This window comes from Seriola lalandi, unplaced genomic scaffold, assembly GCF_002814215.2.
Source record: "Seriola lalandi dorsalis isolate HSWRI2012SDOR001 ecotype SW California unplaced genomic scaffold, Sedor1 jcf7180002054524, whole genome shotgun sequence".
Classification (NCBI taxonomy): domain Eukaryota; kingdom Metazoa; phylum Chordata; class Actinopteri; order Carangiformes; family Carangidae; genus Seriola; species Seriola lalandi.
The window spans coordinates 1,029,160-1,044,415 of record NW_019525077.1 but is presented as its reverse complement, the minus strand read 5'-3'; the positions used below and the strand labels follow the sequence as shown (position 1 = coordinate 1,044,415).

Here is a 15,256-nt window from a genome sequence, read left to right as displayed (position 1 = left end):
TTTATCATCCAAATGTTTCACTCTTCATGTAAACCAAACCCAAGCAATCATGCTTATGTTTTTCACAACTGATTGATCTTCCATTTATTTTGTTGCTTAACTAATGAGTTTCAATAAATTGTCACCAAATACTGAGGACAATTTTGTTCCAATTTGGTGTCGACAGATGTCTCGTTTTGTCTGAAAACCCAACGTTATCAAAAATACTATCACAACAGCAGCCAGTATTTACACTGAAGAAGTTAGAACCATTTAATTTTGGCATTTTGCTGAGAAGGTAAATCTTATACTTATGGATTATCAAAAATGTTGCTCATTAACTTTCTGTTACTAATCATTTCAGCTCTGATTTCCAGGAGATACAACTCTAGTACATTTGTAACCCTCAGAGGAGAGAGGTCGAACTGCTGTGGTGCATTTTAAACCCTATTTGGATTTTGTTAAAAATGTTGTTGTGGTTTCTAAAGGACATTTTGAGAAGAGTGGAGTTTTTGTGGTGTGTTGAATTGATAGGGAATTAGCTCAAATGGCAGACTATTCTCCAGAAGACTTCAGATTCCTCTGTTCTGTTGTTGATGACAAGAGATAATGTGTGAAGAACACAGAAGAATTTCCAGCCGTCACAGTCATGAATACAAATCGAAAAGACCCTTTCTCCACCCTGAAAAACAAGAAAGTAATCTTTAGTAAGCATTCAAACCACTGACTTGAGCTCAGGCGCATTTGTTTTGGGGAACCAAATGTAGCGTGAACAGCATATTTAAACTTTTAAACTATCAATCGTCATAGGAAATGACAAAACAACTGCCACAGCGTTGAAGTTATATCAGTTTGTCTTGAAGTACAATAAACCTCTGAGCAGTGTTTACGAGCCTGATGAAACCCACAAACTTCACTTCCTGAACTGCATTTCATTGCCTCACTGGTACCTGATTTGAAACGTATATTTTGTGCATCACTCACTGATTTTCACACATTGTCTCCTTTTCAAGAACAGAAGCCAAAGTCTACTGGAGAGTGTGGACATTGAAGCCACTACCTCTCAAATGCAAAGCAAACGCGCTACCATTTTTAATTTTTTTAATCATTGGCAGGCATTGTTTCCCCCCCCCCTCCATTATATTATCATATTCATTATCCTGGCCTCAGAATTAGCCTTTTATTTGCTCCAGAACATGACTGTGGATTTTATTTGAGACTCTGCAATTATCTGTGCACAGAGAATTCATAGCAATGGTAAAATAATCAATGAGTTAAATTGACAATAATTGAATGACTTCCTGCTCGTGCCTGGATTACACTGAAACTGAAAAAATTCCAAACAACAAGGTTATTATTGGACAGTGACAAAGGTCAAGGTCTGGAGGAGTTCATGTGCACTCAGAGCCAATGCCAGGAAGGGTGAGAGGACCAAAACATTTGTGACTATTACATTTTTTTATCCAAAACTGAAACATCAGCATCTCTAAAGTTCAATTAACTCTCATTTGATTTGTGCTTAGAACTTGGTCCACAAACTGCAAACCCAGAACTCATGCACTGTATTGTGAATTTATCTGCAAACAAACTGTCATCTGCAGCCTACTGTCTTGTTACCATGGTAACTTTCATCAGTGCTTGAATTGGAATAAAGAAAGAAAAAAAAAAAAAAGGTTCCAGCGTCTCAAACAGTAGCCTGCACAACACACACATCCAGCTTTGGGCTAAAGTTTGGCTTATCGTTTACATTTAAATACTCCAATTCAGATTTCATATCTGACATCTAATCCTGTATCAAAAAAACCAAAAGGGATTAAAAGATTTAATTCTGTCCATTTATGTACTTAATGTAGTGTAAAAAAAATACATGATGCACAATACAAAACAAATACATGATGCAAAAAGGGCCAGAACATTAACACAGCTATTATGATGAAATACACTGTACATCTTTAATTGCATTTTAAAGCTCAAATGTGGTATATTTGCCGATTGGGATTTCCTCCTTGCAGTCACAAATATGTTGTGCTGTTTTTTCCATTTTTGCTCAGCTTTTTATTATTCAGTGTAACTCATTTACAGGCAGCACTAAGTCCGACTCTTATGGTTTAAATACTGTTTCAAAGTTGTCCCCATTCTGCCTAGAATACATTTTGGGAAGGTGTTGGAAACTGTTGTTGGGAAAAGCTTGTGTAGAAGAACTACGTCTTCTTTAGATTGAACTTTGCTCAAACTTTAAGATAAAATGTCTAGAGAACCAGCCAGGGGTATTAGAAATGCTTTGCTTTGTGGCCGCTTCAAAAAGCAAGGCATTTATTTATCCAGCACTTTTTAGACAGAGGTAATTCAAGGCATGATAGACATTGAATAAGAAAAACAACTGAAGACATTCAAGAAACAAAACTTTAAATGATGAAAAACACAAAAGAAAAAAGGATGAAATGTTAAACAGTAGTAGGCGACAAAGGTAGGTACGCCACTTTCGGTACAGTTCGATTGTCGATTATTGTAACCATGACAACCGAGGTCCTGTACGCCTGCTGCCATAGGGGCACTATTTCAGTAGACACTCCTATGGGTTCGAGTAGTTGGAGCCCTACATTTGTGTGGTGGGATGCTACGTATCAACATTATTAGATCATCGGTGCCTCTCTATACTTACATCTTATCACAGGAGAGCAGGAGAAACACGGACAAAGGACAATGAATAACTATATAGCTTTAAAGGTGAAATTAAAGAGGTAGAGAAAATGAGTAAACAATGTTTTGAGAGTTTTTGTCCTTTTAGTTCAGAGAACACATAAGAACTTGTTAAATTCTCCTGCTCCCTGCAAAAATCTAATAGAAGCAGGACAGGGGCCACCTCTTCAATTGTCCCCTACAGTTTTCTTTAACAACAACAACAACAACAAAAGCAAAGTAATTCAGAGAAGAATTGAGTCAACTAAAACTTTGCTACATCATTTGTTGGAGAGGGTTTCTACAATTTTTGTAAAATGTGATGCTTTCCTAACAAGTAATCATGGGTTATCCATCAACAATATTGTCCTGGTAAATCAACTTTTTGGCAGAGACAACCACCTTTGTAACTAAGCTATTCACATTCATAGTTTCAGATCTCCGTTACCCAGTTTTTGCTGCTGTTGTCTCTCTTCCGAAAAGTTATGAAGCAAATAAAACAGAAAATCTATCACTAGTCAGAGCTGAAATAGCTGTGGGCAAAAAAAAGCAAAAATAAACAACTTTTTCAGTCAGACCTTGTACACGTACCTTGTGCCGTCTTTTCGTGAAGCTATTCAGAAGAAATTATAGGAGTGAAGTTAGGCCGTTGCCACATTTGTTTTTTCAAATCAATAAAACTGATGAGGTATCCAATTAGATGGTTCACAGATTTAATTCAACAAGAGAGGAGCATTGAGAGATGCTGGTAAATTTCTTTTTCAATTGTCATCATACAAAAGCTCTGTGGAGTAAACTTTCATGGGTTATATCTGATCATACCTACTCCCACTGAGAAAAGGAAAATGGTTCCTTTGGTTGATCACTGCAGGAATTATTTTATATAACTGATATTTTTTTAGATAAATTCTACATTCATAAAACATTTAGATGTAAGTAACAGGCCTAACCTTAGAAACCACCTTTGTATATTAAGACATGCCTATTATTTAGATGTGTATTTAAAAAAAAAAAAAAAAAAAACAATTGACAATTACTGTGATTTAACCAATGATTTAGCCAAAGAAGAATTATCTTAAATGGTAGAGCGCTCATTTAGCATGCGAGAGGTAGTGGGATCAATGCCCACATTGTCTGGTAGACTTTAGCTTCTGTTCTTGAAGATGTGGCATCGTGTGGAAGGCAGTGAATCTGGCTCCACCAGCCCCAATGGCATATTAAGTGACTGATTTAACTCATAACAGTGAGACAATGAAAGGCAATCCAGTTTGAGTTAAAGGTCGATGAGTCTGAAGACTCATCAGGCATGTAAACAGTATTCACATAACCTGGCTCCTTGATCATGCACCGTCACCACTCAAAGTATTGCTGGTCTGAAAGGGGCTTGAGAAACATGAACTCTACACTTCAATTTCAATTCATTCCCTTTTCCAGAGTAAGGGCTAAATTTCGCTCCCTTATGTCCCTGTACCTATGTGAACCATTGGGAAACTGGAAATTCTCCTGGGTTTATTACCGACATGATCTTTTTCCTCTAAACTGTGTCAACAGGTCGAGGTGGCCGAGTGGTTAAGGCGATGGACTGCTAATCCATTGTGCTCTGCACGCGTGGGTTCGAATCCCATCCTCGTCGAGTGGGTTTACTTTAGCCTGCCGTGTCACCATGCTAACTGGCTCCATTATAACAACAAGGGCTTTACGTTTTAGGAAGTTATTTATGAACATGAAACTGACCTGTGCAGCCAAAGCTGCGACACACAAGCTGAATGCTGGCAAGCACAGACAAGAATATTAAAGCTTGATGTTTTCAGAATAAGACACCGCTGAGAGAAAGCAAAGGAGCGAAAATATGGAAAATGTATGCATTGTAGATAGACCACACAGAGCATTTAGATACTGAATTACTTGTACTGACAATTTGTAAATTTACACTTACAGGCCAGAAACCAGTTCTATAATCCCACAGTCCTCACTTTCAACACCAGTAGCTCCTTCAACCAGGTGTAAAACAGCCCACGTTTTTCTACAAAAGGTTTTCTCCCCTAAATTTCTCACAAACCAACAAACAGTAGGTGAGGAGCCAAACCTTCCTCCTCCATCGAGAATGACTGCGTTTCTATCTCCATTTCTTTCAGTCTCTGATACCTTTTCAGTTTCTTCCTGATGCTGTCTGCAATGAGCAGATTTGCTTCTGGCATGCCAAGCTGAGAACTGATCACCGACTCCATGCTGCTATACCAAACGAGTCTATTAATGCACTCAGCTTGAGTCAAATTCACCATAATCTGTTCACATTTCAGTCAGGAAAAACTGCTCAAACTTCAGCCGAGTTGCATTCATGAGAGCATTACTGTACCGTCAAACCAGCAGTGGCATTCATTTTAGGTGCAGATGAGGCAGAATGTAAATCTGGAACATCAAAACGTCTCATCTGTTGCGCAATCTGCCAGTTCAAAGCTGACTTTCAAGGGCCTGGACCTCTCTCACTCAGGTATTGCTTTTAATGCAACATGAAATAAAAAGATATAAATACCCCATAGAAAGTGAAAAGTGGAGGTTGAAACTGTCCTTAAAGAGCCTGGAGCAATGTGGGTTGAATATAAAGTGAAGTCCACTGAACCTAATATAACTCACCTATCAGCCATTCTCCTCTGTTGCAGGTGGAGCTGAAAAGAACTCGAATAAGGTCGAGCAAACTAACATCAAGGTCAGTTCTCGACTGAAAGACGGAGTGTCCTTAATGCAAAGTTTTCATTTTAAGCAAATTTTTTTCTTACAATAAAAGCTTTTACTCATATTAGCCGAACTTTCTTTAATCAACGTTTTACTATGTAAAAGCCGACGCCGTCTGCCTACCTCTTTTAAATCACTAAACTAGCAGGAAGCAGTTTTATTCTTAGTCCTGATTTTTACTTTATCAGCCATACTGTAAAGCTTTGGTGAACAACGTTGGATTTAGCAAGAGGACAGCAGAGGGCAAGTTCGCTAAAGCATCAAAAGCTGACTTGACAGTGAGTTAACTTTAAAGTAGACTGTAGGCAATCAGCTGCAGCATGTGGCTACTCTTCACCAACTTTCTGTGCATTTACACCCTTAAAACTTCACAACTCCTGTCCACATCTTCAAGTCTCAAAGCTCTGTGTGGTGTTGTTTAATGTGCAGTAAACACTGTGAAAGCAGCAGCAGCTATTAAAGCTTTGTGCAGAACCACATTCAGCTAAAATTCTGCTCAATTATTCTTAATAATTCTCTTTGCCTTTGAGGCATCAATTCAGATTCAATTGATCAAGTCCATCATAACTGCTAATGACAAAAGTAATTACTATAACCTAAAAATCAGAAATATCTCAACTTGTACATAAACAAATGTCAAATTACACATATTTAAGATGTTTTCTCACTTGTTGCAGGCTATATTTTATAATCATGTAGTTTGAATAATGTAGGCCTATGTAGTGGTTGATTGTCAGTAGTTCAATGACAATGATTTCACATTGGCTTAATTAAATTGCTCATTTTGAAACTAATTTAATTTCCCACTTAATTAATCTATTGAATTATCAACTTGGGGTTTGGCATCAACACAGACTCTCACATGCATCAAAGAGGATTTATTTGCACATTTCAGACAGAGGTGAGAGAGCAATCCTCAGCAGTGACGTTTATTCTGATTGTTTACACTATTAAAACAAATGTGCAGCAGCAGCGCGCTGCGCCGGCTCACATCCATCTGTGACCAGCACTCTCACCATCACGTCAGACTTTTTAAAAGCCATAGTCTTGACATTTCAGAGGCGGCAGCTGGAAGAGATCAGAGGGGATATCACTCAACCATTAGCCTGTTCATCTAGCTCTCATCCCACCCCCTTCAGTCCCGACGTCACGCATCAAATACGGACGGATCCGGCTGTAAATCCTCCACTTGCGCTCTGAGCGGCCGGCTGAGCGCATCCTGTGCCACATGAAGCCCCAACCAGCGACGCACGTGAAACCGGACTGATGCTGTTAACAGTATCACATACATGACTTTTTTTTCCCCCACTCTGGTCTGTCTATTTTCCTCAGTTTTTAATCTACGTATGCCTTAGTCAAAGGAAAGTGGACGGTTTTTACTTTTCTTTTCCTCACAGCCCGTCGTCCGCTTGATTTGATATAAACCAAGGTAAGACAAGTTATTTTACTGGCGTTATTTACTGAAAGAAACTATGTACAAACCATGAAACGCCAGGAACCACAGGTTTAATATTTATCTGTGAAATGAATGTTGAAAAACTAATTTTCTCTTCTGATTGAATTCTTAAAGTTGAGTTGGACTTCATTGTGGTTAAAGCTCGTTACGTGCTTGCATCAGGCTGCGAGGGCGCAGAGCTTTCAGGTCATTGACAATGTTTCGGTGTGCGCCTGTCATCCTCTCCATCCTGCCAGTTTTCTCCGCTTTGGTGCACCGATCTCCGTTTGTACACAGGACACTCTTTGTCCAGGAGCAGTCAGTCATGCCTGTTTTTTTTTTTTTTTTTTCTACCTGTCAGCCCCTTAAGTCTGCGTCAACTTCAGACTCCCGCACTTTGATGCACAAAGTTGCCAGCAGGGGAGATCAATCAAGAGTAAAATAGAGCTGGTAGCAGTTTCTTTTCCACCAGCACATGTGAAGTTGCAGGGATTGCAAGGCGCGCAATGTTGCCACACGATGCATATGCATGTTTTCTTAGGTCTTTACCTCGCCTTGGTTCACACGGGGAGGAAGCAACCAAATAAATTCGTGTTTGCGTGTGTTCCCGTCAATGCAGCTGAGGAGAAATCAGGGGCGTAGCTACAGTGTGTGTCGGTTTCAGGGGGGTTGGGGGCTGAACCTGCCTGAGGGTGGTCTGGGGGAATGATGAACAGAAGTGTTGTTTAAAAAGAAAAAAAAAAACACTCATCTTCTGGTGGCTTTCAATAATCACATCAACCTTGAACAAGATTGTGTTGTCCATGCCATGCAGAGAGCCTCTACACACCCGCTGCTCTCCCATTATGTCATCCAGGCTGTGAAGCTGGAAGATGGGAAATATCTCACAGTGAAGACAGGCATGCTCAGTGTAGCAGCTACATGTACTGTAACTACACTGGTTATTTTATTACATGCAGCAACATGAAACATCAAACCTGATATGACGTAAGAAAAAACTATGAAGTGAAATCAAAGTGGGATAGTTGGTTTTTAAACATGCAAATCCTGGGATTTCTCTGTTTTTTTGTTAGAAGCTACACTTTATTTTCCATCACTGACAGAAGGCATCATCTCAGTATCATAACTACTATTGGATGAGTTGCTTTGACGTTTAATTTCAACACACTGAACTAAGCTGATGAACACAGGATAAATTATATCTGCTAAATATCAGCATTAGCATTTAGCCTCACACAGCTGCTGGCATGGCTTTATAGCCTACTACTTCTTAGTATGCTTCTTGTTTGCAGATGTGATTTTCTCAAAGCTGTAATCAAAAAGAATTTCTGTGAATGATTAGATGTTTAAGTGATTTCTGAAGCGAAAATGTTAAAATGTGAATGTTTGCTGGTGTGAAAATTATTCACGTTATGAGGTGTCTTTGGGGCACGGTTAAATGATTTATGGGATAAACGAACAGCTTCAGGTCCTGTTGTAGGTGCTGTAATATTAGAGATACTAATATACTGTGTGATAATGTGACATGAGAGGTGCACAGCTGATGGATTCCCCTTTCAACCCTGTTGACTAAGAGATCCCTCAGGCCTGCAGTGACGAAGATGGTCATGTGACCAATAATGAAGAGGGTATGATAGTTGGTTAATGAGGTTAAACTAACCAGGTTTAAATTATGAGGTTATGATTAGTTTAAGTCCCTGTAGAGTTTATCTTGAACAGGCAAATGTTTGTTGATCACCAAAAACAAACGTGTGCTTAGGGAGGCTCAGAAGATTCTGAATGACCCGACACACATCCTGAACAATAAAATAAAACATCCCTTACTTTAAATTTCAACTTGCAAAAATGAATACTTCAAATTCCAAGAACATAAGATAGTAGTATTAGTAATAATAATAAATATATATATATATATACACTAGGGGTTTCACGACTAGTCGACTATTCGAATATTAAAACCACTAGTCGACACTGTGCATTGCTGTAGACTAATCGTTCATCTGTGATTTTAGCACGGTGCAGTAATAAAGCAATGGCATCTACAATGCATCTACAGCAGATATGCAGCTGTGGGCGCTGTGGGTATTTGCTGTTGTAGTTGTTGACAAGTCACATGTGATACTGTTGGGCGCTAAAGCAACAGAAATGCAGCGAAAACAAGAGGCAAAGAGAAACATGACTGTACGCCCCGATGCTCGACAGTCAACAGTGTGGAAATATTTTACCAAGGCAGATAAAACCGTCAGCTGCAATATATATAAGGCTACTGTAAAGTACCACCAAAGTACCAGCGCAATGCATGACCATTTGAAGCTACACCCGCTCATGGTTAGCGCCAACAGCAGCAACAACGAGGAGATGCGCCAACAGAGTGAACAAAGCAGGCAGACGACAATCGGAGAATTTTCCAAGCGTCCGATCACCGACCACAGAAAAAGGGAAATAACAGGTCTGTTGGTAAATTTCATTGTGCTGCGCTGCAAGAGAGCAATCGCTCATGCAGTCAAACGGTATCTCCAGGTCAGACAAGCTGCTGGGGATTTAGTCCAATCAGATCGCGGCTCATTTTTAAACAGCCTCTCAGAGCCAATCAAGGGCTCTGTTATTTCACCTACCCCCAGGTTGGTCCCGCCTACACCCTTTACTGGTTGTAAGAGACGTTTTTGACGATAATTGATCATTGTTATTGGGTGAAAAAAATGATAGCTCTCCCGCGATTAATCGACTAGTCGACTACTTTTTGGGAGTAGTCAATGACTACTAAAATACAGCACTCGTGAATGCCCTAACACACACACACACACACACACACACACACACACACACACACACACACACACACACACACACACACACACAAATTCATTAAGTGAGAGTGAAGCAAATCTTAATCCAGATAATATCTGGATCAATGCAGTTCTGAATCAATATGTAATACAACATAACTTATGCTACGTGAGTCATACTAATCTGGACAACTGGTTGTACGACTATGAGGCACCAGGAGTAAAAGTGCTGAAGCTCCAATAGTTTAATTTTCAGCATGAAGAATTGAGGCATGGAGAAGAAATTTTAATCCTCTCAGGGTGGGGGGAGGGGGGAGGGGGGCCTCCCAAACCACATTTACATCTCTACTGGACACAAACGATTTCCATTAAAAGCCAAGAAAGGCTGAAGGTGACTGTACTTTCAGGAGTCGGCACATTTTACCAAATAATACAGAGTGACATTGTGCGTGAGCAAGAATGCCACACTGCAATGATTTCTCCTCGGTCAAACAACTGTAATAAAAAATAAAAAAAATCACCAGCTGTGAGTGAGAACGTCCATCAGCTCGGCTGTCGACTGTGGAAGCAACTCACTGATTCTAGTGAAGATAAAAAATGGATGAGAAGAAGGAAGCCAATTCCAGTCTTTATCAGTTCAGACAGATACAATCAATGCACAGATTTTGACATCATTATTATGTATTATTACATATCCATGTGCACACCCTAATATAGAAATAGTGCGGTGCATTGCCTCGGTAAAACCAAGCTCCTAAACACCAACATCACAATCTGGTACAGTATATTATTGTATCTCTCTCTGTAAATTGTTGAGAATGTGTTAAACTTTTACATTTGCTAATTATCATAAAAACGCAGCAAAGGCCTCTATGACTTATTTTTGACTGATTTAAAACCTTTCCCAAAGAAAAGAAAACCAAATTCTTCCCCATTTCAAAACAACATATTTAAGCTGGTGTATGGACAGATGGAATATTGACTCATAAACCTTTGATGCTTGACCAGAAAGATGTCATCTGAAACCACGTCGACCCAGCTTCAACACCAAGTCGGACGACATGACGTAGGAAAAAGATGAAGGGAAATAAGTGATCTGGGGATGAATCTCACAACTACTTCAAATCCTAAAACTAGACTCTGCCTCGCAGTTGTGCGCCTCCATCAAGCAGTTTCCACCCATGTCTGTCCACATTCATAACAGCCTATATGTTGGAAAGACTTTGAAAGACTTGAATAAAGGGTATTTTGTCATTATCAGTGTATAAACTGAGTTATGGCCAAGATCACAGTGACCTTTGACCTCATACATCTAAACAGGTCATCCTTGGAGGTTTGTGCCTGATGTAATGAAATTCCCTCCAGGCATACCCGATATATCGCAGTCACGAGAATGGGATGAACATGAGGTCACAGTGACCTTTGACCACCAAAGTCTAATCAGTTTATCTTCGAGTCCAAGTGAATGTTTGTTACAAAATTTAAGAAATTGCCTCAAGGTGTAACTGAGATAGCGCCTTCATGAGAATGGGACAGACAGACGGACATCCATACAGACGGGAAACCCCAAAACATAATGCCTTCAGCCATGTCTGTCGCTGGTGCAGAGGCATAGAATCTGATCTAAAGGAATGCTGTGGCCCCACAGCATCTTTTGGGGGATGCACAAATCACATTGTGGGTTGGCACTGGTTTTCAGTTTTCTGTCTGAGTGGGAAAATTTGCCCGTCTCTGCAGGAATTAGACAAAGTTTCTGCATAAAATTGGTTTCAGAAAATTATTCCACTTCAGACCTTTTGTGACCAAAGTCAAAAAGCATTTTGCAAGTCTATGGTGACAGTTTCACATTGGATAACTTGTGTCAGGGTTCTTGCTCATGCATATTTCAGTCTAAGGCCATCTAATCACATCTGGGATCATATTAAATTTTATATTATGGTCACTGGGGTTTCCAAGAGAAAAAAAAAAACTGATTGAAAGTATCAATCAAGTATTAATCGGTCTAACCTCACCTTAGTCCTTCTGAAACAGCTTCAATTATTACACATATTCTCCACATCCCACAGAGACCATCAGAACACGTCTAGGTTTTGATAAATAAGTCATTAAAACCGCAGAGTTGGGCGAACATTAAAGAGCTTTCAGGTCATACTTCCTCTGTTCCTTCAATTAGCCACCCGTGCCCTATATTTGCCCAGTCATATTTTATTCAAATTTATTTTTTATTCAGCTCTTTCACACAGAGGAAGCGTCAGTAAGCCTATACAGGGATTTTTACCAGCTGTGGTTTATCACTGCCAGTGACGTGGAGCCAGAATGGCTCTTACTCGAAGGCATTTCCATTGGCATCCGTCACAAAGGAGGGATTGTTAAATAATCAGGAGAGAAATATTTTACAGCACAAACTTCAGTGAATCCCAGAACGCCGTGTCTTGACAACAAATTATTAAATGTTTTCACCTCAATGTTGCTATTGTCCTCAAGCAGAGTGAAGTAATATACAATCATGATTACAGTTACATAATGAGCAGGATTCATAATCACAACAGCGACACTTATCTGATTCAAATCTGCACTTTACAATTTCACGGGTAGATGCTGTCGCAGCTGTTTATTCGCTGTCAGCTTAGAGGAAGAACCCACTTTAAAAACACTTGCACACCTCAGAAACAGCCGTTTATGGACAGATGGATTTTATATTGGGGCCCATTTTTGTTGTCCACTTGTAAACAACAACGATTTCCTTATTTGTCTGGATGTGTCAGTTTCCGGTGGAGCTGCACTGCAGTCAGACATAACATGCTTTTTACAAAGACTCCAGACAATACTGTGAATAAGAAAATGATTGTGTGAACAGAATACAGCGTTTTCAGATTCCTGTATAAGACTATTTAAATGTTAGTCACTACTACACAAGTAGAGTTTGTAATGGAGGCTTTGACTACTTGACAGTGCATACTAAACACTCCAGGGGTAAACAGAAACCCAATTAAAACAAGCTTCCACAAAACTTTGTGGCAAGGAGATCTGTCATCAGTCATTTAATGGGTTCTGGTCCATAGCATGGAGACAGGAACATGAATATTTATAAAAGGCTACTGAAATGAGTCAAGGAAGATCAATAGATCAAACTTAGGGCTGCAAAAGATCAATGTGGATATTTGTTTCCTGATGAATCAATTAATCAACATGTCAAAAAAAAAAGTAAAAAAAATTACCAGCCAAGGTGAAACTGGCCCAAAACACAACGGTATTTGATTTACAATTAAAAATTATTTACATTAAGCCACAGAAGGCAGGAAAAAAAAAATCCACATTTCTGAATCTGGAAGCAGCTGTTGGATATTTTGCTTAAAGGATAATTTAATCCTCAAAATTAAATTTTCTATAGATCGACTAATCTATTCATCAATCATTTCTGCACTTGTCAGATTATTGCAGTTCATGTCAGTGTTTCAACCAAAGCTGAAACAATTTGTTTAATCATTTATCATCGTTTAAATCATTGTTGCGAGTAAAGCTGCCAAACATTCCCTTGTTCTGGCTTCTCATTTGTAAGGATTGTTTACTTTAACTTACGTGATCAATAAAATAAAATCAACATGTATCTTTGGAAAAAAACAAGCAACTAAAAGTCAACATATTGGGCTCTGAAGAGACGTCGAAGGTATTTTGCAATTCAGGGAAGATTAATCAATGATGGAAATAATTGTTAATTTCAACTCTAACCTCCGTAAACATCGGGTTTTGGTAGCAAACCATCAGAATCAAAGAGGAAGTAATTCTGTCTACACTCACCATCTTCCACTGGTGTTCAGTTATAAAACAGTAGGAGATATATTGCTAACTTCGGCATTGCTCTCTCTCGCCTGCGGTTTTCTCTGAAGGGGAAAAAACAAAAAAAACAACCTCACTCTGCTGCGGTTCGTGCACTCTCTTCACCTGCACGTACGCAGCAAGGAAAACTCCTGCTCTGAGGGGTGTTCAAAGTTATTTAAGCAAATTTGTAAAATCACTAACTTAAGGAGAAATAGATAAGGGCGGCTGAGGGTAAAGTGGGCAGAACAAAAGCACTTCATCGTGAGATACAGCAGAAACTCTGAAATTCACAGAAAATCACAGACTGACGCTGGAGCTGAAAGATCGATTTATTGTCTCAGTCGCTTGTTTCTCCTGAACTTCATTATAGCACAAAGCTTGAACCCTTTTCATTCATCTCTGTGCTGAGACGAGTTCACTGTAATGTCACTTTTTAAAATAAGTTGTGTTACTTCTCCTTCTCATGCGAGGCAGCTTCTGTAGTCTAACGGACTCATCTGCTTGAAAGGCTCAACAGTATGTGCTCCTATTCTTATCACATTAATTAAGCTCATCTCATATTATCGTAGAACTTACTGGCTCACTTAATTTTTGGCTTCAAGTTGTCAGTGTTCTTATACATAAAGCACTTTTACAGTGGAAGAAATGCTTGAAGAGCTGAGGCTGTGACTGCTGGTAATGATCATGTCCCGGTCAAATTGATCACTATAAGCAGAATATTATGATAACTTTTCCTTTTTCTTTATTTCTCATGCAGATTAACATCTAATTGACATAGTATATTTATTTGCATGACTATAAAGTAATGAAACAGACAGCTTCACTATTTACTCATTTAAAAGATAAAATAACAAAACTGGCCCTCTGCTGCTCCAAGCTTGGTCCGGATGGTCAGGGTGAAAGCATTACACTCCACTCACGTAACACACCTGCTGCTAACAGAGAGCAGCGACGATAATTACGCACTGTAGAGCGCAAAGCAGGAATGGGAGGCCAAAAATAACTCACAGCCATGGCGGTGAAGGTATCACATGGCGTGTGAGTGTGCACAGCAAGCACCCACACACACCATAGACTGTAAAAACAGATGGCTCAGAGTGGACTGCTCCGCCCGACTCCACCAAACTCCTCTATTAGCATACCCGGGCATCTTGCTCGAAGACTACACAAGGCTTATCCATCGGCTGGCTAGTTAGCTAACTGATGAGCAAAGCCAACAAGCCAGGTATGGTGAGTGCAGACACCAATAGCTACTAATTAGTGTCAATTTGAATAAAATACTAGAATGTCAGTCACCTCAAAAAACGCAGAGGAGCACAGACTTCCTCATTTCACACACAGAAAGCCATTAGTCCAATATTTGCATGAAAAATCCTACAAAAGGCACCAGCACCACAAACACAGCCAAGGTCACGTTCAATGACTCGAATTAGCTGACACAGAGCAGACTGTGATGGCACCCACCTGTCACTCAAAGCGGCCACACCCCCACAATTATGCATATTTTTAAGCCTAAATAAAATCAAAACATATAAACTATATTAAAATTCACCCCCTGTACATTGTCATGAGGAAATCCGCTATAGAGACCAAAACCGATTTTTTTTTTGGGGGGGTTGAGTGGCTTTTGGAGCCTCCAGTGTCCATTCGTGGAACTGCAGTTCTTAGACCTACATTTTTCATGATGTGGGATACAGTACATACATACAGTACACATCAACAAGTTTTCTGGTGCATGCACTCTCAGTACGTCAGCAGTGGCAACACATGCTCACAAATTTTGCCCTGCACAGATTGACCCTTTCAAAATGAGGTTGTTCCATGT

At 39.6% G+C, this 15,256-nt stretch overlaps 1 long non-coding RNA gene and 1 other non-coding gene across 2 annotated transcripts in view; one reads left to right on the top strand and one right to left on the bottom strand.

Moving 5' to 3' along the window:
* Window positions 1-15,256, bottom strand: part of LOC111660958 (uncharacterized) — a 75,916-nt gene that overhangs the window by 22,156 nt on the left and 38,504 nt on the right. The gene's annotated exons all lie outside the window — the stretch shown is intronic.
* On the top strand, window positions 4,210-4,291 carry trnas-gcu (transfer RNA serine (anticodon GCU)). Its single transcript has one exon. It is a non-coding gene; the product is annotated as a tRNA-Ser (tRNA).